Here is a 21,761-nt window from a genome sequence, read left to right as displayed (position 1 = left end):
TGGGAGAAGGTTGCCAGGCCTTTCTTTTGATGCACCTCTTGGTTGGTTCAAACCACCAACATTTTGTTTAATGCATAACAATTTGTACCCCCAAGGACTCCTGTATATTGGAAGTATCTTCTATTTTTTTATGTTTGTTCTGTTTTCATTAAGTCTGGGAATTTTAGTATATGAAATGGAATATGTAGGGAGGATGAAAGTCCCCCTCCAAACTATGAAAATGCCATCATATATGTGAGGAAATACCTAGTTTTGAGGGATTCCAAAAGATAAGTTCACAATCTTGTTCCTATAATTAAAAAAATAATACCTTCAGTATTTCTATTAAACTGATGTATGCTCATCATTAAATTGGCAATCAATAGAAAAAAAGGTCAAAAAGTGTTCAAAGGTATAATCAACAAATAATAATTTCCTATTATTCTGTATAGCTGTGTCTTGATAAACTGGCTCACTGGCTTGTTGAACTGGAAAAAAAAAAAAAAGAAAAGAGAGTGTAGTGTTTGTCAATTTAAATCGTCTAAATATTCCCAGAATGGACAATTTCAAGCTCCTAATGGTCTAACAACTGGCTCACAAAATTCTAGAAAGTTTAACAATCAGGTCTTATGAGCTAGTCTAATTCAGTTTCAGCACACCACTGTGTGTATACAAACTCATTGAGCCTTGCTTCAGAAACTTCACAAAGCAGACATAAACATAAAAAGGGTGTCTAGAGTAATAAGTTAACAAATAAATCGATTTATTAAAAAAAGTTATAGGAATACACAGTATGTTTATTTTTACTTGAATTTAGACAAAGTAATGGAGGAATTGGTTACATTCACAGTAATATTTTGTCACCAAAGGAGGAATATTGCCTGAAATTAATGTTCAAAATTAAGAAAAAAACTTTCTGAAAATCACCAGGCATTTGAGGTAGTTATTTTTTTTTATTAAATTTTTTTTCAACTGTTAGGTAAAGTGGATTGCTTTCCTTCAATGAATGACAGAGTATTTAGAATTCTTACACTTTCTCCCAATTCTCTCCATCCTCTCCAAATTTTTATGCTATCATTTTTGCTGGGTCAAGGTTCAGAAAATTTATATGTTCTTTTCCAACCAAACCAAACCCAGCGCCATCGAGTTGATTCCAACTTATAGTGACCCTATAGGACAAAGTAGAACTGCCCCATAGAGTTTCCAAGGAGCGCCCGGTGGATTCGAACTGCCAACCCTTTGGTTAGCAGCCATAGCACTTAACCACTGCGCCACCAGGGTTTCCCTTCTCCAACCATAAGTCCTAAAATCTTTGAATCTTGTTGCTATAATTACATGGCATCTAGGTCTTTTTAAATTTATTTGATTCAACTCTTGCTGGACTTTATCGTTGAAGAGGTTTGTCAAGAAGGGATGATGGATGATGATTGGTTTTATACTTAAGTGATACTTAAGAGGAATTAATACCTTTTTTTTTTCACTTTTTTGTACCCCTATAATTTTGTAGAAAATGTATACGTGGTCTTCTAGCACTGAAATCCCTACCATGTGTGAACATTTAAATTGGGTGAAAATTTCAATTCTGCTCTCTCTTCTGAAATTCTGTTCAGTTTTCAGTACAAAGTTGTTCCATATAAAAAGGATATATATACCTTCCATGAGGTTTTGCTTACTCCCCCTCTTGTCAGCATGCCTGTGTAAATCAGAAATTCAGACAGCCCTACTTGTTATACAACTTGGAGAGACTTTACCATATTTTCCACAAATAACGCACGCACGAAAATAATGTGCACACACATAGAACTCACAGAAAGGTGCTTTGGAAAATAATGTGGGGAGGGGGTTGTATGGTTGGCAAAAAATGGATAATGTGCTTATTATTTGTGTAAAAATATGATACTTCCTAAGGTCTTCCCTTGGTACTGTCAAAGCCTGCTTCTCTATATAAAAATGTTTTTAAAAAGTAAATGTTCAGCATTTTTGTTACTCAAATTCTTTTCCTTAGTGCTTCTGGTGATACTAGTGGAATACTGCTGTGGGGTATGAGAATAGAAGCAGGCAGTGCATTGCCGTAAGGACTACTTTGTTCAGTCATCTTAAAAAATATATTTTAGGCAAACAAAACTGTTCTTCAATAGAATTGGTCACCCAGGACATTACGTCATTCAAGTCCTGGAGCTATCTTAGGAGGCTTTTGTCTGCGATGCTGTATAGACAAAATTTCTTTAAAACATTTTAATTTAGACTAAACTACCTTAAAGATCCCTTTTGACTTCAAAAAAAAATTTTTAAATAATTTTTGTTGTGCTTTAAGTGAAAGTTTACAAATCAAGTCAGCCTGTCACATATAAACTTATATACACCTTACTACACACTCCCATTTACCCTCCCCCTAATGGTCAGCCCGCTCCCTCCCTCCAGTCTCTCCTTTCGTGACCGTTTTTGCCAGTTTCTAACCCTCTCTACCCTCCCATCTCTCCTCCAGACAGGAGATGCCAACACAGTCTCAAGTGTCCACCTGATACAAGTAGCTCACTCTTCATCAGCATCTCTCTCCAACCCATTGTCCAGTCCCTTCCATGTCTGATGAGTTGTCTTCGGGAATGGTTCCTGTCCTGAGCCAACAGAAGGTTTGGGGACCATGACCATCGGGATTCCTCTAGTCTCAGTCAGACCATTAAGTCTGGTCTTTTTATGAGAATTTGGGGTCTGCACCCCATCGTTCTCCTGCTTCTTCAGGGGTTCTCTGTTGTGCTCCCTGTCAGGGCGGTCATCAGTTGTGGTCAGGCACCATCTAGTTCTTCTGGTCTCAGGATGATGTAAGTCTCTGGTTCATGTGGCCTTTTCTGTCTCTTGGGCTCTTAGTTATTGTGTGACCTTGGTGTTCTTCATTCTCCTTTGATCTAGGTGGGTTGAGACCAATGGATGCATCTTAGATGGCCGCTTGTTAGCATTTAAGACCCCAGACGCCACATTTCAAAGTGGGATGCAGAATGTTTTCATAATAGAATTATTTTGCCAATTGACTTAGAAGTCCCCTTAATCCATAGTCCCCAAACCCCCGCCCTTGCTCCACTGACCTTTGAAGCATTCAGTTTATCCCAGAAACTTCTTTGCTTTTGGACCAGACCATTTGAGCTGACCTTCCGTGTATTGAGTATTGTCCTTCCCTTCACCTAAAGTAGTTCTTATCTACTAACTAATCAGTAAATAACCCTCTCCCCCCCCCTCCCCGCCTCGTAACCACAAAAGTATGTGTTCTTCTCAGTTTATACTATTTCTCAAGATCTTATAATAGTGGTCTTATATAATATTTGTCCTTTTGCCTCTGACTAATTTCGCTCAGCATAATGCCTTCCAGGTTCCTCCATGTTATGAAATGTGTCACAGATTTGTCACTGTTCTTTACCGATGTGTAGTATTCCATTGTGTGAATATACCACAATTTATTTACCCATTCATCCGTTGATGGACACCTTGGTTGCTTCCAGCTTTTTGCTGTTGTAAACAGAGCTGCAATAAACATGGGTGTGCATATATCTGTTTATGTGAAGGCTCTTATTTCTCTAGGGTATATTCCGAGGAGTGGGATTTCTGGGTTGTAGGGTAGTTCTATTTCTAACTTTTTAAGATAGATTTCCAAAGTGGTTGTACCATTTGACATTCCCACCAGCAGTGTATAAGAGTTCCAATCTCTCTACAGCTTCTCCAACATTTATTATTTTGTGTTTTTTGGATTAATACCAGCCTTGTTGGAGTGAGATGGAATCTCATCGTAGTTTTAATTTGCATTTCTCTAATGGCTAATGATCGAGAGCATTTTCTCATGTATCTGTTAGCTGCCTGAATATCTTCTTTAGTGAAGTGTGTGTTCATATCCTTTGCCCACTTCTTGATTGGGTTGTTTGTCTTTTTGTGGTTGAGTTTCGACAGAATCATACAGATTTTAGAGATCAGGTGCTGGTCGGAGATGTCATAACTGAAAATTCTTTCCCAATCTGTAGCTGGTCTTTGTACTCTTTTGGTGAATTCTTTAGATGAGCATAGTTGTTTGATTTATAGGAGCTCCCAGTTATCTGGTTTCTCTTCGTCATTTTTGGTACTGTTTTGTATTCTGTTTATGCCTTGAATTAGGGCTCCTAACATTGTCCCTATTTTTTCTTCCATGATCTTTATCGTTTTCGTCATTATGTTTAGGTCTTTGATCCACTTGGAGTTAGTTTTTGTGTGTGGTGTGAGGTATGGGTCCTGTTTCATCTTTTTGCAAATGGATATCCAGTTATGCCAGCACCATTTGTTAAAAAGACTATCTTTTCCCCAATTAACTGACACTGGTCCTTTGTCAAATAGCAGCTGCTCATACGTGGATGGATTTATATCTGGGTTCTCAATTCTGTTCCATTGGTCTATGTGCCTGTTGTTGTACCAGTACCAGGCTGTTTTGACTATTGACTTCAAAATTTTTTGATTATTCAATATTGAAGTTGTTGTCTTTGGACTATCAGAATAGTTAGGGAATCTTATGGCTAAGAAAATTCCTCTAAATTCATTCCTGACTCAGATAATAAGCACACGATCTTCTGCAGGTAACTGATGATTCTAGTGTTGCTTATTTTGTTTAGTATAAAATGTTTCTAGGTTTTGCATCTCAAATATAATGCTTTTGAGAGGTATAGTGGCTTGGGAACATCATGGCTGTGTATGGAAGACCATTGGAGGCATATTTAGTGCAGAACCTCTTATTGACCCATAGATTGACCTCTTTAAAAGCTACAGATCAGGGGCAGCATCTACAATAGCTTTGACTACAGGAGATGGGGACTCCACTGATACTGCAGGACTATTTGAATTTCATATACGAGATATATTTTATATTACTGTGAGCTATATATTACATTGTTACATAATAGCTATATAACGGTTGTTGAAAAGACTAATCAATCCACATAGCATCCGATCCTAAACCCCAAAGCCCTGTAATCAGCTGTACTACCCTAAAGATCTTAATCTGCTAGTCCATTTAGGGTAATGTATATATAACATATAAAAAAAAATTTTTTTTTTTTATATAACAATACAGGATAAACCAAAAAACCAAGCCCAGTGCCGTCGAGTCGATTCTGACTCATAGCAACCCTATAGGACAGAGTAGAACTGTCCCATAGAGTTTCCAAGGAGCACCTGGCAGATATGAACCGCTGACCCTTTGGTTGGCAGACGTAGCACTTAACCACTGCACCACCAGGGTTTCCACAACACAAGATAGGCTAGTAAAAATTATAGTATAAAATAAAAATCCACACTTCTGCTGTGTTTTAATTTTAGAAAATGTTCTAGGTATATTATCTTATTTTGTTATAAATTAATTGTGGTAGTTATGGTAGTATGTCATTGCCTGGGCCATGATTCTCAGTGGTTTGGTAGTTATACATTGATTTATTTTGGCAGTTACGTAATGAAATAATTTGACAGTTATGTACTAAGATAATCATTTTTCAATTTGTGACCTGTTGTAGTCAACTTCTATTTTGTGACCTGATGTGAGCAGCCAATCAGTTGAAAAGGAAGTTTCCTTGGGATGTGGTCTGCATCCAGTATATAAGGATGTTCTGGCAAAGCTCAGGAGCTCTGGATCCTGCATCCAACTCTTCATCCTCTTACCTACAGTTCTAGGGATGTGAGCCAGCAGCCTGCCGCCTGACCTGGCAGTTTTGGGTTTATCAGTCTCTGCAACCACGTGAGTCAGGAGAAGTCTTCAGCGTGACAGTTGACCCACAGATTTGGGACTTGCCAGCCTCCACAACTGTGCGAGCCATTTCCTTGAGATAAATCTCTGTATATATATTTAGATATATACACTTTACTGGTTTTGCTCCTCTAGAGAACCCAGACTAAGACATTAATTGAATGAAATTTTATTGTAATACTATACTATGAAATATTTATAACATGTCAAATTTTTTTTAACAATATATATCAGAAACACAGTTTCGGTTTTTTTAAATAGAATTATCTCTCATCTTTACCAGAGGTTATCATTAATTTGGAATTGGTATGCAATTTTCTCCTTATGTAATGTTAATAAATGTATGTCATTAAATTGTATAGAAATGATATTTTACTGCACAATTCATATGTCCCTTTCTTCCCTCAATATTTAGATTTATGCTTGTAGATATTTATGGGGCTAGACCATTAATTTTGGGCATTATATGAAATTCTATCATGTTAATATACTACAATATGTAGCTCTCTTACTATACTGGTAAACATTGGTTTCTTTACTTTGCTACAGGTAGCTATGTTACCGAAAAATGGTTTTACTCATGTTTCTCTTTGTATCTGTGTCAAAGTTTTCCTAGGTCAAATACACTTCTAAATGTAATTGTAGGTCAGAGTATAGGTGTATATTCAACCAAAATGTCTAATGATACACTCTTCTTCAATTTGTAGCAATTTATATTTGTGACAGAAAGGTATGAGGGTTTCCATTTATCCACATTCTTTCCAAAATATCTATAAATCAAGCCTTTTTAATTTGTTGGCCAGTCTAGTAAGTTTAATGATAGCATAGTTTAATATGAAATTCTGTAATTATTAGTGAGGGAGGGTGTTTATTCATATATGTACTGGCCATCCATTTCTGTGAAGGCCCTACATGTCAGTTATCTACTTTTCTTTTGAATTCTTTATAAAAATTCTTTACGTGTCCTGGTTACTAATCTTTTGTCAGTTACGTTCTTTGCGAATATTTCATTCCAGCCTTTGACTTACCTTTTATCTGAATTTACAAAAACATTATTCTACAAAGAGTTGTGTTGTTGTTAATGTCTTTAAGTGTATCAATATTTTGTTAATGTTTTATACAGTTGAGTCTTTTAAAGACAAATGCATCTCTACCCTGATGTCACCTTGATAGTTTTCTACATTTTCTCTAAAACATTTAAAGCAGGAGTCAGCAAATTTTTTCTGTGAAGGGCCAAATTGTAAATATTTTCAGCTTTGTTTGTTATGTTTTATATATATATATATACACACATATATATGTATGTGTATATATATATAAACATGCCAGAGAAAAAGAGGAAGACCCTTGATGAGATGGATTGACACTGGCTTCAACAATGGGCTCAAACAACAATGATTGTGAGAATGGCACAGGAATGGGCAGTGTTTCATTCTGTTCTACACTGGGTCATGATAAGTCGGAACCTACTTGACAGCACCTAATAACCACAGCAACATGAAATAGTTGTTAGGTATTTTGTTAATAAAATGTATTCTTATCATTTAATAGACTGTATATGTCTTTTTTTAAAAAAAAAAATTGGTTTTATTCTTATATGTCTATTCCACTATGTGTGTGTCAGCTTGTCATAATGTGGTGACTTGTGTGTTGCTGTGATGCTGGAAGCTATGCCGCCAGTATTTCAAATGCCAGCAGGGTCACTCCTAATAGACAGGTTTCAGGGGAGCTCCCAGACTAAAAGACCATAGGAAGAAAGACCTGGCAGTCTCCTTCTGAAAAACATTGGCCACTGAAATCCTTATAAACAGCAGCAGAACATTGGTTGATATAGTGCCAGAAGATGAGCCCCTCAGATTGAAATACACTCAAAATAAGACTGGGGAAGAGCTGCCTTCTCAAAGTAGAGTCAACCTTAAAGATGTGGGTGAAGTAAAGCTGTTCAGACCTTCATTTGTTGGTATGGCATGACTCAAAATAAGAAGAAACTGCCACAAACATCCATTAATAATCAGAAAATGAAATGTACAAAGTATGAATCTCAGAAAATTGGAAGTCATCAAAAATGAAATGGGATGTATAAAGACCAATACCCTAGGCATTTGTGAGCTGAAATGGATTGATATTGGCCATTTTAATTCAGTAAATTATATGCTGTACTATGCCATGAATGACAAATTGAAGAGGAATGTTTTTGCATTTATGGTCAAAAAGAACATTTCAAGATCTATCCTGAAGTATAATGCTGTCGGGGATAGGATAATATCCATATGCCTAGAAGGAAGACAAATTATACAACTATTAATCAAATTACACACCAACCACTAATGCCAAAGAGGAGGTAATTGAAGATTTTACCAACTTCTGAAGTCTGAAATTGATCAAACATGTATTCAAGATGCATTGATAATTACTGGTGGTTGGAATGTGAAAGCTGGAAACAAAGAAGAAGAATTGGTAGTTGGAAAATATAGCCTTGGTGATAGAAACAACACTTGAGATCACATGACACAATTTTGCAAGACCAATGACTTCTTCATTACAAATACCTTTTTTCAACAATCTAAATGGCAATATGCTTGGACCTCACCAGATGGAAAACACAGGAATCAAACCAACTACATCTGTGGAAAGAAAAAGTGGAAAAGCACAAGTGAGCAAGGCCAGAGGCTGGCAGTAAAATAGAGTATCAATTGCTCATATGCAAATTCCAGTTGAAATTAAAAGAAAATTAAAACAATTTCATGAGAGTCAAAATCCACTTGAATTTGGAGACCATCCAAATAACATATTCGGCACTTTGAACAATAATGACCAAAGGTACAATGAATTGTGGGATGACTTCAGAGACACCATACATGAAGAAGAAAAGAGGAAGACTCTCAATGAGGTGGATTGACACAGTGTCTACAATAATGGGCTCAAGCGTAATAACGATTGTAAGTATGGTGCAAGGCCAGGTAGTGTTTTGCTCTGTTGTGAATAGGGTCGCTAAGAGTCAGAACTGACTTGATTGCACCTAACAACAACAACAACATACATGAAAGCAAAAGGTTATTAAGAAGATGAGAAAGAAAGAAGAGACCAAGATGGATGTCAGAAGAGACTCTGAAACTTGCTCTTGAATGTAGAGTAATGAAAAAAAAATGATAAAGTAAAAGAGCTAAACAGAAGATTTCAAAGGGTGGCTTGAGAAGACAAAGTTAAGTATAATGATGAAGTGTGCAAAGTTCTGAAGTTATAAAACCAAAAGAGAAGAACACACTTGGCATTTCTCAAGCTGAAAGAACAGAAGAAAAAATTCAAGCCTGAAGTTACAAAGTTGAAGGATTCTATGGGCAAAATATTGATGAAGGAAGCATCAAAAGAAGATGGAAGGAATACATAGTCACTAAACCAAAAAGAATTGGTCCATCTTCATTTCAGGTGGTAGTATCTGATCAAGAGCCTATGGTACTGAAGGGAGAAGTCCAAGCTGCACTGAAAGCATTGGCAAAAAACAAGTTTCCAGGAATTGATGGAATACCAATTGAGATGTTTCCACAAACGGATACAGCACTAGAGGTGCTCACTTGTCTATGTCAAGAAATTTGGAAGACAGCTACCTGGCCAACCGACTGGAAGAGATCCATATTTGTGCCCATTCCAAAGACAGGTGATCCAACAGAATGTGGAAATTATCAGACAATATCATTAATATCACATGCAAGTAAAATATGCTGAAGATAATTCAAAAACAGTTGCAGCAGTACATTGACAGGGAACTGCCAGAAATTTAAGCCAGATTTAGAAGAGGACATGGAACTAGGGATATCATTGCGGATGTCAGATGTATCTTGGCTGAAAGTACAGAATACCAGAAAGATGTTTATCTGTGTTTTATTGACTATGTAAAGGCATTCAACTCTGTGGATCATAACAAATATGGATAATATTACCTCTACAACTTAGTAAAGAGGGTGCTGACAGCCCCAAGGGGCTATGCTTTCCATTCAAGTCAGAATTTTTTTTTTCAAATACAGGAAAAGAAGGCAGCTGTGTTCTGTGAAATATTTATGCCCGAGGGATTTTATCATATCCTTTCTTGAATTTGTGTTTTCCCTATATTAGACAACCACTTATGTAGGAAATGCTGACATAGAAGGAGAGGGAAAGATAGAGCAACTCATGTTTCCTTTTCCTTTTAGTCCCTCCTTACTTATCAGTAAGCCGAAGACAGAGAATGTTGGTAGAACCTGTGTGTATCAGGAAGTGAAATAAAAACAGTAGAACTAGTTTTCCAATGTTCTGGTAAGAATGAAATGCATATGCATGTATAAGCAATGGAATACAAATTATATCATTTCAGTGAATCTCCGTATGAGTCAAGTGATGTTATATCTGCATTTAGAGCTTGCATTGAATAATATAAAGATGAACAGTAAAATTCTTGCAAATAATTTAAATGTTTATGTTTTCCCCCTCTTCAAATGACATTAAATAGAAAAAATGCATATATCGTGAAAAGTCAAAAGAGAGAAAATGGAGAAAAGAAAAAAAATTTTACATTTTAGTACCTTTGATAAAATATTTTGTTTTCCTGCTTTTTGAACAAAGGGAGCCATTTTTTCACTTTGTACTGGCTTCTGAAAATTATGTAGATGGCCCTTGTTTTCAGTGAGTAGAAATCAGGCCAGACCTCCCCGCCTGCCCCCCCCCCCCCAAATTCACACGAATGCAGTAATAGCTTTCAAGTTTTCTCCATGGACTGCCAGTGTCTGTCAGTTTGCTCACATATTCCTAAATGCTTCCTCTCTGGTCATCTATGCAGAATAACAAGCTAGATCATGCTCAGCACTGCTACCATCTTCTTGAATAAAAATTGAGTCCAACGAAACAAGCTTATATTTTTCAGCATTCCTCTCTAATAATGCCTTACCATCCATAAAGCACAATAAAAAGCTCTTCAAATATTAACAGTAATTTTGGCAAAATGGTAGGAAATATTTTTGGGCAATTAAACTTTCCAGAGGCCTCTCCAATGGCTTCTTACTGATATTTAAGACTTCTGCTGTTAGCTATGATTCTTTGTATAATATTGGTGACTGGGTATAGAATCCACCAGTTTTTTAAGGAGGCACCATTAAAGTATATTTTTGAAGTTAGAGTCCCCAAATTCTCTTTATTACCATTTTTTTCAAAGTATGCAGAAGTATTTTGAAGTTGTCTTTATTTGCTATTAAATGTTGTGAAGCACTTGGGAATGGACCATCTGCTCAGTTTCATCTAGGTTAGCCGATTTCACATGTGGATCATAAATAAGTACAAAAAGCAGAACAGATTTCTTTTTGCAAAGAGGTCATGTACCCATACATCTTTGTTCACAAATTTACTAGATTCAGTCCCTGATCAAGGGATGTTTGAATATCAAAAATATCATAAAATGATCAGATTGGAAATTGCAGTAAGGAATATGTTAAACTTCTTCCTGGAACTGTTATAGGTTTCCCAAATTTCCAGCTTTCACTAGAGATATCAGCATCTTCACAGGAGACTGAATGATTGCACAATCATGTTTCGTGCTTCTAGTAAAAATATCAGTCTTGATGATAGAATGTTTGAGAGTTAGCTAGTGATTGCTTAAAATCACCATGACATTGCACAGAAACTTTGAAAAAAAAGAATGTGTTCAGTAAATTTTTCTCTGCCAATACATTGTTTCAAAATTCCCCAAATCTTATTTTCATAAGAAAAAATAATTATTTGAGTTATCAGTTTTATCACCTTGATCTTTCAGTCAGTCTTATAATATCAAGAAAGACTAAAAAAATTGGATATAAATTAATTATGTTATACCTTGGACTATAGTCTGGCATAATCTAATTAACTAATATCAGTTTATATAGATCACTTTACATAGTGGCATAAATTTAGCCACAGAAATACTTTTAATAATATATTAATTATAAGTACATTAATTACAATATAACTTTTTTAGAAGCAAACCATTGGAAACAATCTATATGTCCCTCAATGGGGATTTTTTTTCTAAAATGTGGTTATCTGATTTATGAATAGCATATAGCTATTAAAGAAAGAATAAAATACTTTTGTGCCATAGTATTATGTTTTTTAAAAATCCATTATAATTTTTCTAGAAAGATAAAACCAGTTTTTGCTTTATATAAAAAAAAAAAACTTACTGTTTATTATGGTTAAGGTTGTGTGTTAACTTGGCTGGGCCATAGTTCTCAGTGGTTTGGCAGTGATGTAATGATGTAGTTTGGCAGTTATGTAATGATGTAATTTGGCTGTTACATAATGTTGTAGTCATCCTCCATGATGTGATCTGTTGTGATTAGCCAATCAGTTGTAAAGACAGTTTCCTGGGGGTGTGGCCTATATCCAGTGTGTGTGTGTGTATATATATATATATATATATATATATATACATATTAGAGAGAGAGGTTTTGCTTCTCTGAAAGTTTTGCTCCTCTAGAGAACTCAGCCTAAGACATTTGGTACTGAGAGTGGTTGTACAGAAACAAAATTGTAAAGATGAGTTTTCTAAAAAGGTTCTCACATCTGACCAGTCTTAAAGGTGCCGATAACTCTGCCTCCAGTAGTAAAGAGGGCACTGCTAATCCATGGTATGAGGTGCTAATATTAACATACAAAATATCACCACCAATAGATCAAGTATTGGTGAGAAGCTAGGCCATGGGTGATCACGTATTTGATACTTTTCTACAATTTTTCCAGAATGAAAAGCATAGGAAAACTGGTTGGTTGGCCCTACTTTCGTTAGACAAAGTGGTGAAAGAAAGACATGAGCTCAGGGCTTCAAAGTCACAGCTCAAAGGCTGCATAAAAGACCTGAAAGTCACCACTTGTGCCCTGAAAGAAAGCCTCATTTCTTGTAACAGAGTTGATATTCCTGAAAAAGAAACCCAGAGTCTTATAAGAGTGCTTGAATTACAATACCAGTGGAATCCCAAATCTCAAATGGTGTCTGAAGTTAAAGTGGGGGTATTGATTGGGAAGAAATTGGATCCTGAAACTTGGGATGAGAACATAAAAAAAATGTTCTCATCCCAAAATCAGGAAGCTAGAGACTCTGAGCCCCTAAATTTCATTGAATCACTCCTGCTAATAGAACCAGCCCTCTTAGTTCCACCCGAAGAGATTACTCCACCTGTGTCTGCTAATCTACCAGTAAAACTATTATCTCTTCCACCCATATCTGATGAGATTAACCCAGCTGTGTCTGAAGAGTCTTTGTCTCAGATATTGCTTGGGGTGGTGATTAAGCCATTGCTTGGGGAATCATCTGAGGTATATGCCTTAAAAACATTGCTGAAGGTTCTCAGCACCTACCCCCACTCCTTATTTTTCTTCTAGACCTATAACTAGATTTAAAAGTCCCAGTGAGACCCAAAAGGTGAAGAACAAGGTAAGACCCAGGAGGAGGTATGGTACACTCCAGAAGAACTGTTTGACTTTTCTAATATCTCCAAATAGAAACATTGGGAATAAGTGTGTGGGAATGGCTATTAAAGGGGTGGGGTAATGGTTCAAGAAACATAATATTGGGCCAGTCTGAGTTTATTGATGTGGGCCTACTAAGCAGAGATTCTTCATTCAATATTTCAGTTCAAGACGTTAGGAAAGGATCTAATAGTTTATTTGGCTGGATAACTGAGGCGTTGATTTCACAGTGGCCTACACTAAATCAAGTTGATGTACCACCTGCCTTGGTATATTGTAGAAGAAGGTAGCCAAAGGCTTAGGGAAACTGGCCTGTTAGAGTGGATTTATCAGGTTAGACACACAGACTCACACAGGGAGTTCCCAGAGGGTACACCTTTACATCAACAGTGAAGAAAAAATTTGTGAAGGGAGTTCCAGCATCCTTGAAGACTGCTGTGATTGCTAATTTATGTAAGTCAGATTTGTCAGTGGGAACTACCCGAACTGAATTAAGACACCCAACTAAAATGGGGCTGATTTGATCTCATGGTGGCATAGGCCAAGTGTTGGCACTCAATAGATAAAGACAAGGTGGACGTGGTTACTGTAATGGACAGCAGATTCAAAACAGTAATCCGAATTTTCTGACTTATATGAACATACGGCATTGGCTACTTAGTTATGGTGTCTCTGGGAGTGAAATAGATGAGAAATCAACAAAATGTTTACTTGATCTGTACAAGTGGAGGAATTCTAGGTAAGTGAACAGCGGTCTAACTCAAGTCATCAAAATAGAGGGTCATGGACACACAATCAATTCCCAGACTTGAGCCAGTTTACAGATCCACAACCCTTTAAAGAAGGGGAGGCTGGGTCCCCTTGAGAAAAGTTCTCACTACTATGTCAAAAATTTATGCTGTTAATCTTTCTCCCAGCTTCCCACAAAGGGATCTATGGACTTGTACAAGAGTTCTTCTTTGTCGGGAAAAAGGAAATAATCAGACTTTTCAGGGATTACTGGATACTGGCTTTGTACTGACACTAATTCCAGGAGATCCAAAATCATTTTGGACCACCAGTCAGAGTGGGGGCATATGGAGTTCAGGTTATTAGTGGAGTCTTAGCTCAGGTTTCTCTTTCACAGTGTGTCCAGTGGGTTCCTAAGCCCATTCTGTAATGATTTCCCCCATTCCAGAATGTGTAATTGTAGTACATGTATTCAGCAACTGGCAGAACTCCCATATTGGATCCCTGACAAGGGTAGTAAGGTCTATTACTGGAAGAAGAGCCAAGCTGAAGCCAGTAGATCTTCCCCTTCCTAGGAAAATAGTAAACCAAAAGCAATACCACATTTGTGGACAGATTGCTGAGATTACAGCCACCATTAAGGACTTGAAGGATGCAGGGGTAGTGATTCCCACCACATTGCCACTGAACTTGCCTATCTGGCCTATGCAAAACACAGACGCATCTTGGATAATGACAGTGGATTATGAGAAACATAACAATGTGGTAACTCCAATTGCAGCTGCTGTTCCAAATCTGGTTTCATTACTTGAGCAAAATATTATATCTCCTGGTACCAGGTATGCAGTATTGATCTGACCAATGACTTTTTCTCAATTCTGGTTTTGAAGGAACACTAGAAGCAGTTTACCTTTAGCTGGCAAGGCCAGCAATACATCTTCACTGTCCTACCTCATGGTATATCAATTTACAAGCCCTATGTTCTAACTTAGTTTGCAGGGACCTCAATAGACTTTCCCTTACACAAGACGTCACACTGATCTGTTACATTGATGACAGTAGGCTAATTGGACCTAGTAAGGAAGAAGTGTTAATGACTCTGTACTCACTGGCAAAAATTGACATGCTAGAGGGTGGGAAATTAATCTCACAAAAATTCAGGCACATTCCACCTCAGTGAAATTTCTAGGAATACAGTGGTATGGGACATGTCAAGGTATTTCTTCTAAAGTGAAGGATCAGTTGTTACATCTGGCCCCTTCTACAACTAAAAGGAGGCACAATGTTTGGTGGGCCTTTATGGATTTAGGAGGCGGCATATCCCTCATTTGGGTGTGCTACATAGTTACATTTTTCACTGGATCCATATACAATTGTGTTTATTGTTACATTTGCTAATTTTTATTGAATATTATTGGCTTACATACATGACTGATTTTACTGTAACCATTTTAATCATTTATGACCAGAGCCTAGCACAGTTTCTGGAACAATAGGTAGGCAAAACGTTTTTGCAGACTAACTTAGAAAAACAAATGTCTTATATATTAAAATAACACTTTAATATCATCAATATTTTAATAACTTACATACGTAGTCTAGAAGTTTGAAGTGGTAATACCTTAACTCAAGAGAAGAACTTACATAGCAAATGCTAGATCATAAATTTTAGCAGTCATGTGAGCATTGCACTGTAATTAAATTTGTCACATACTCTGCATATTCTATTATCTAAAATATTTATGAAGTTGTAAAGTTACTGTTAGTGACTCAGTTCATTTGGAAGATTAACCTTAATACTTGATTTGTTGCACATATTTTGTCCTCTTATGTTGAAATCATTTGAATATTCTTAGGTCCTGTTTTATAATGTAAACTATAATCTCTTGAAATATAATTCTGTATAAATGAGAAGGTATTTTGCCACTTTCTTTACATCATTTGGTGGCAAAAAATGCTAGTGTGTATTAAATATATATATATATATATATACAGAATGTATTTTATATGTCCAGCAATATATAAGGAGTAATAAATATGTAAGTGTCCCTGAGTGGTGCAGGAGCCCCAGTGGCATAGTGGTTAAGAGGTGGCTGCTAATCAAAAGGTTGGCAGTTCAAATCCACCAGCCGCTCCTTGGGGCAGCTCTACTCTGTCCTGTAGGATCACTATGAGTTGGAATTGACTCAGTGGCAACTGGTTTGGTGTTTTGGGTTTTTTGAGTGGTTCAGAGTTAATGTGTTTGGGTACTAATCTAAAGGCTGGCAATTCAAGTCCATCCAGAGGCACCTCAGGAGAAAATTAAAAAAAAAAAAATCAGTCACTGGAAATGGACCACAGCTCTACTCTGACACACATGGGGAGGCCATCAGTTGGAACCAACTTGACAGCAATTAATGTTAATGAATAGGTATGAAAGTCATACTATAAGCAAAAGACAGTTAACATCAGTAATTGATGTGAGAATTCAAAGATGTTTGTTAGAGGCATGAGTAATCAGGGACATTCATTCTCATGATTCAAATTTATAATATTTTCTGGGCATCAAACTAGAGTATTTGTCAAAAAGTTCTTTAACTGGCAGGTTGGGGAAGAAAGGCAGGGTCTGGATTATAGGGCACTGGGATTGGCTATTTGGATAACCCATCATAAATTTGGGGTATTTATTCTCTTCATGTGCTTGACTCTGACATTAATAGGAAGATCAAGAGCCAGGGGTATAGCAGGCTAAATTTTCCACCTGAATGAGGTGAAACGAAGAGAGATTAAAAATTGAATTCACATTGAGAAGAAACTAAAAGGTCTTTCTGCTAAAGCTATCTTCAGGGTTGTTGGGATGATTTGCTGATATGCAGGGAGACTACTTATGAAGGCCTTCACTACGAATCAGAAGAAAGATTTGGAATTTTGGGAGGCTCTGAGAGTCAATAAAGTGATGTTTAAAATGCTGAATACTTAATACATTGCAGAAAACTTAAAGGTGAGCCAAAAGTACAAAAGTTAACTGCTCCTACGGCAATCTTTTGGGACCTATCAGGATGTACCATGGGGATGGGCATGGGAGGAAATACTGAGATTTTATAGGACTTTAATCAGTGGTTAAGCACTCAACCGCTAACTAAAATGTCAGCAGTTCAAATCCACCAGCCACACCATGGGACAAAGATGTGGAAGTCTTCTTCTGTAAAGATTTACAGCCTTGGAAACTCTGTGGGGCAGTTCTACCCTGTCCTATTGGATCCCTATGAGTCAGAATCAACTCAACGGCAATGGGGTTTTTATCTGCATATATAAGATTTGTCATATTCAGTTTTCTTTAAAAGTTTTTCTTGTCTAGTCATATCTAAGAATGCCTGCCAATTGGAAAAGGCATTTATGCTGTAAATTGTATGTTCTGCCTGAATGATGAACAAAGGCTCATAATAAGTCAAGTGCGATGTCACGCACTACGGAAGTATTGATTCCATCTAGCCTACAAAACAATTCAAACAATTCAGTGAAAACAGTACACCTGACACAAAGATGAAATTTTGGTGTCCATTCTGCCCTGATATTTCACAACAAGGTGTTACTTATCCTATACTCACAAAGTAGAAACTGAGCTGGTTAAAAGTGTCCCAGATGTTCTAAGGTAGGATGAGAAAATCATAAGTGTTCTCATGACCCACTCTTATCTGGGAATCTCAAAACAAAACAGGTGTGTACTACAGCAACAGATCTGACCTTTGTGATGCCCTTTCTCCAGCAACATTGAATGAGCTCAGTTTTCATACTGTAGTCTATTAGCCAGAATGTAAAACGTGGGTTCTAGGGAGAGAAGAAATGATAATACTACATTCAATCCAAGAGAAAAAGAAAGTTTTTTCTTTTTTTTCTTTTTCTCTTGGATTGAAAGCATACATAAATTCCAAATTTAGGAAGAGAATTAGCAATGAAAATAAGAGTTATGTTTTACATGGATCTTTGACAGTTTAGCAAGAATAAAATTCATTTTTTCATAAGTTGACTAGATTGGTTTCAAATTTCTATGGTTTGATTACAACATTTTTTGGGTTTTTAGTGTGTGGAATTGGATTGGCCCTGTCAATAATATTGACAAGCTCCTTAACAACTTCCTGTATTTGTGTCCTTGTTGGTGGCTAAGACAACTGAAGCCAACATTCTTCAAAGGACTTAGGTAAAATAGACCCTGCAGGACATCAGGGTTGGCACTGTGAATTGTAAAACCTAAATTTTCATGTGCTGCCTTAAATTTTCATGTGCTGCCTTAGTCTTTGAATCTCATGGGACCTCAAAGTCCTGAGCGTGAGTTCTTCTGCTCTCATCAGACATGTCCCCTCTCCTAGTGGGAAAGGTTCCCCAACAGCTAATTTCCCTGTCAGCTGGACCAGTCCCACACCACCTGGTCCTCAACCTAACAGGCTTTTGTTTTCTACCAGCTGGGGAAATTATTCAAAAATTAAAGAGGACTTTATTTCATAGAGGATTAACTATGTAAAATAGAATTTTTTTTTTAACTCATTGATATGGCTAAGGATACTTGTTGGTGAATAAGAAATAAAAAGTTTGAATCAAAGGGGTAAATCTTTTTGCAAAACAGAAGAGGCAATTGAAATTATTAGGTAGAAGCAGAATGCAAGGGTGAGGGTCATAGAAAGGGTAAGAGATAAATTGTCAGCAGTGAAAGAGAATGATGCCTTCATGGAAGAAGAGCAGAAGTGGAACTCCTATGGTGGAGTGGGTAAAAGATTTTAGATATAAGAAAAATATCTGAATAACTTCAAACTAATATTATATATAATAAATAATTTATCGAAGGAGCCCTGGTGGTTCAGTTGTTAAGAGCTACAGCTGCTAAACCAGAGGTCTGCAGTTCGAATCCACCAGCCACTCCTTGGAAACCCTGTCCTATACAGTGGCTATGAGTCAGAATTGGCTCTATGGTAACGAGTTTGGTTTTAGGAAACCCTGGTGGTGTAGTGGTTAAGTGTGGTGGCTGCTAACCAAAAGGTTGGCAGTTCAAATCCACTAGGCATTCCTTGGGAACTCTATGGGGCAGTTCTACTCTGTCATATAGGGTTGCTATGAGTCCTAATCAACTCTACAGGAACAGGTTTTTTTTTTTATGGTCATATTTTATAGTTGTTTCTCCTACATTCTATATTAATTTTTAATATGTAATATGTATTCAATACAAAATTAAAATATATGTGTGTATACGTGTATATATATAAATACATTTAAGTATTCCCCACAAAAACATGTCTTTCTTTCCTTTGATGCCTCAGCTTTTTAGTAAAGCCTACACTACACCATAACATTTGTGTAAGTATCCTTCACTCTTCACTGCTGGAAATGAGTAAAGAGATTTAGCTTTACATCTTGGTATACGTTGTCAAAGATGCTCTAAATAAATTTGAATTTTTTTAATTTTCAAAATTTTAGAATATCAAGAAGGAAAAATTTGAAATATAAAATATTTACAATTTTAAAGACCCATTTATCCAGTGTATGAAGAGCTCAGCTAAACACTAACTGAAAAATAATCAAAGGATGTAAACGGCCAATTCACTGAAAAAATAGTCTATAAACATATTTAATTCATATATAAATTTTTTAAAAAGTAAACAACAACAACAGAATACTATCAGATTGTCCAAGATCACAAAGTTAATACAGTGAATTGAAAAGTGAACAGGTACACTTTTAAAATATAGGTAGTCAGGTAAATTGACTTTGTATTTTTGGAAGACAAGAATCTATGCCTACCAAAATAAAAAGGAGCCCTAGTGGTATAATGGTTAAGTACTTGGCTGCTAGCTGAAAACCATCAACCACTCTTTGAGAGAAAAGACCTGGTCATTGGCTCCCTTAAAGTTTACAGCCTAGGAAACCTTATGAGGCAGTTCTACCCTGTCCTGTAGAATCTCTGTGGGTTGGAAGCAACTCGGCAGCAAAAAAGAATAGCAACCAAAATAAAAAATAACAATCACACTCACACTTTGAGTAACTTATCTTTCAGTTACTGAACTTCAAATTTAAATTAAATTCCTATTGGCTTGCAAGAGGTAAAGAAACCAATATTCAACCTTAAAACATGAGGTGGAGAAAGAGTTGACTTCTAATTTTTCTACAGTTATATTTGCTATATCAAATATGAAATCAAACCAAATAAATGACAAATAGAGAAGTTATGCTAAAAATTAACATAGAATTTAGAAGAAACAACTCTATAAATTATGGTCATAGGAAAGAATATAAATGGTATTAAAAATTTTCGAAATAACAATTCACAAAACTTAAAATATGATGACTGACAGAAAAAGAGGGAGCAGTAATAAATACACTGACAGCCTTACTATGCACAGCGAAAGTGAAGGTAAACTTCAGTAGATACTCTTTAAAGCTGATGAATCAAGCAGTAGGGGATTTTGAGTATTTTCCTTAGAATTTTAAAGCAACTTGTACAAAATCAAATCACGAACTGTATAATCAGTAAATTTTAGTCTGCTGTGTTATTTAAGTATTTTAGCTATTTGTTGTTGTTAGGTGCCATCGAGTAGGTTCTGATTCATAGTGACCCTATGTGCAAAAGAAGGAAACACTGACCCTCACAATTGTTATGCTTGAGCCTGTTGTTGTAGCCACTGTGTCAATCCATCTCATTGAAGGTCTTACTCTTTTTCACTGACCCTTTACCAAACATGATGTCCTTCTCCAGGAGCTGGTCCCTTCCTGATAATATGTCCAAATTACCTCCATTAGGTTGCATTCCACAAAACAGTCCTCAGGGAGGCAGATTTTTATGGCCAATTTACCTAAAAATATTTTGAGGTTGATTTAATTGCTAGTGACCAAATGCACACATTTTGTGGGTTTAATTTAATGTACAATAGAGTCCACTTACATCCTTCCCTACAGAAGGTATTATACTCTTCTAAGTGTAACTACTCAAGATGTAGGCGGTTACAAAAGGAATTGATGTGTTGAGGAGAAGAAGCAAATATTTGAGAGATTTTAAAGCACATAAAAATTTGAAAAGTTAACTTGATTTATCATAGAATTTTTTTAACAGAACTTTTGAAACATTTTCAATGGCCAATACTAGAAATTTATATTTATAAAATACAGTATGTTTGTATAATTTTAATCAAGACATGATTGATAAAATAATAAAAATATTGCTAGAGTTACATCGATATTGATCTCTAATAAATTTACAACTGATTGATGTTGGGTGTTTTTCCTTTTTGACTTCACCCTTACTGTACGTTTCTCTTGCAGGGATGATATATTACTTAAATGGCGTTACATAAATACAAGGCAAAAAATTTAAAAAAGGCTTAAAAAGTGACACTTTATATTTGTATGTTGCTTTCAAATTCTCATAATTAGTTGTAATTTCAATTTGTTCTTGGCACTTGACCATGAACCCACTTTTTGTCACCAATTTTTTCCTTCCTCTATTACATTGCTCCCACATTCTCAGTCCTAAAGGAAAACAGAATGGAGGTGAGAAAATCAATGTTATTTTAATTTCCTGGGAAATTGTAAGATACCAAAGAAAATTGTCATCCCGGATTAAAAGAAATGGACTTTTTAAAAATTTTAATGAACAATCTGTTTTCTTTAAGATAATTTTCTTTTTACTCAAAAGGTCTCATAAAATTTGATGTTTAATTGCCATGTATAAAGACTATATTTAATTTTGACATGAAGTTTTTTTTTTTGTTTTTAGTAAAAGGCATCAATGTAATTCAATGTAAAGCAAAAGCTTCACATACAAACATTCATATTAAATATTTTTATACTAGATTCAGGAAAATACTATCTCTCTATG

Source organism: Loxodonta africana, chromosome 15 (genome assembly GCF_030014295.1).
Source record: "Loxodonta africana isolate mLoxAfr1 chromosome 15, mLoxAfr1.hap2, whole genome shotgun sequence".
NCBI lineage: Eukaryota > Metazoa > Chordata > Mammalia > Proboscidea > Elephantidae > Loxodonta > Loxodonta africana.
This window is presented reverse-complemented; position numbering follows the sequence as displayed.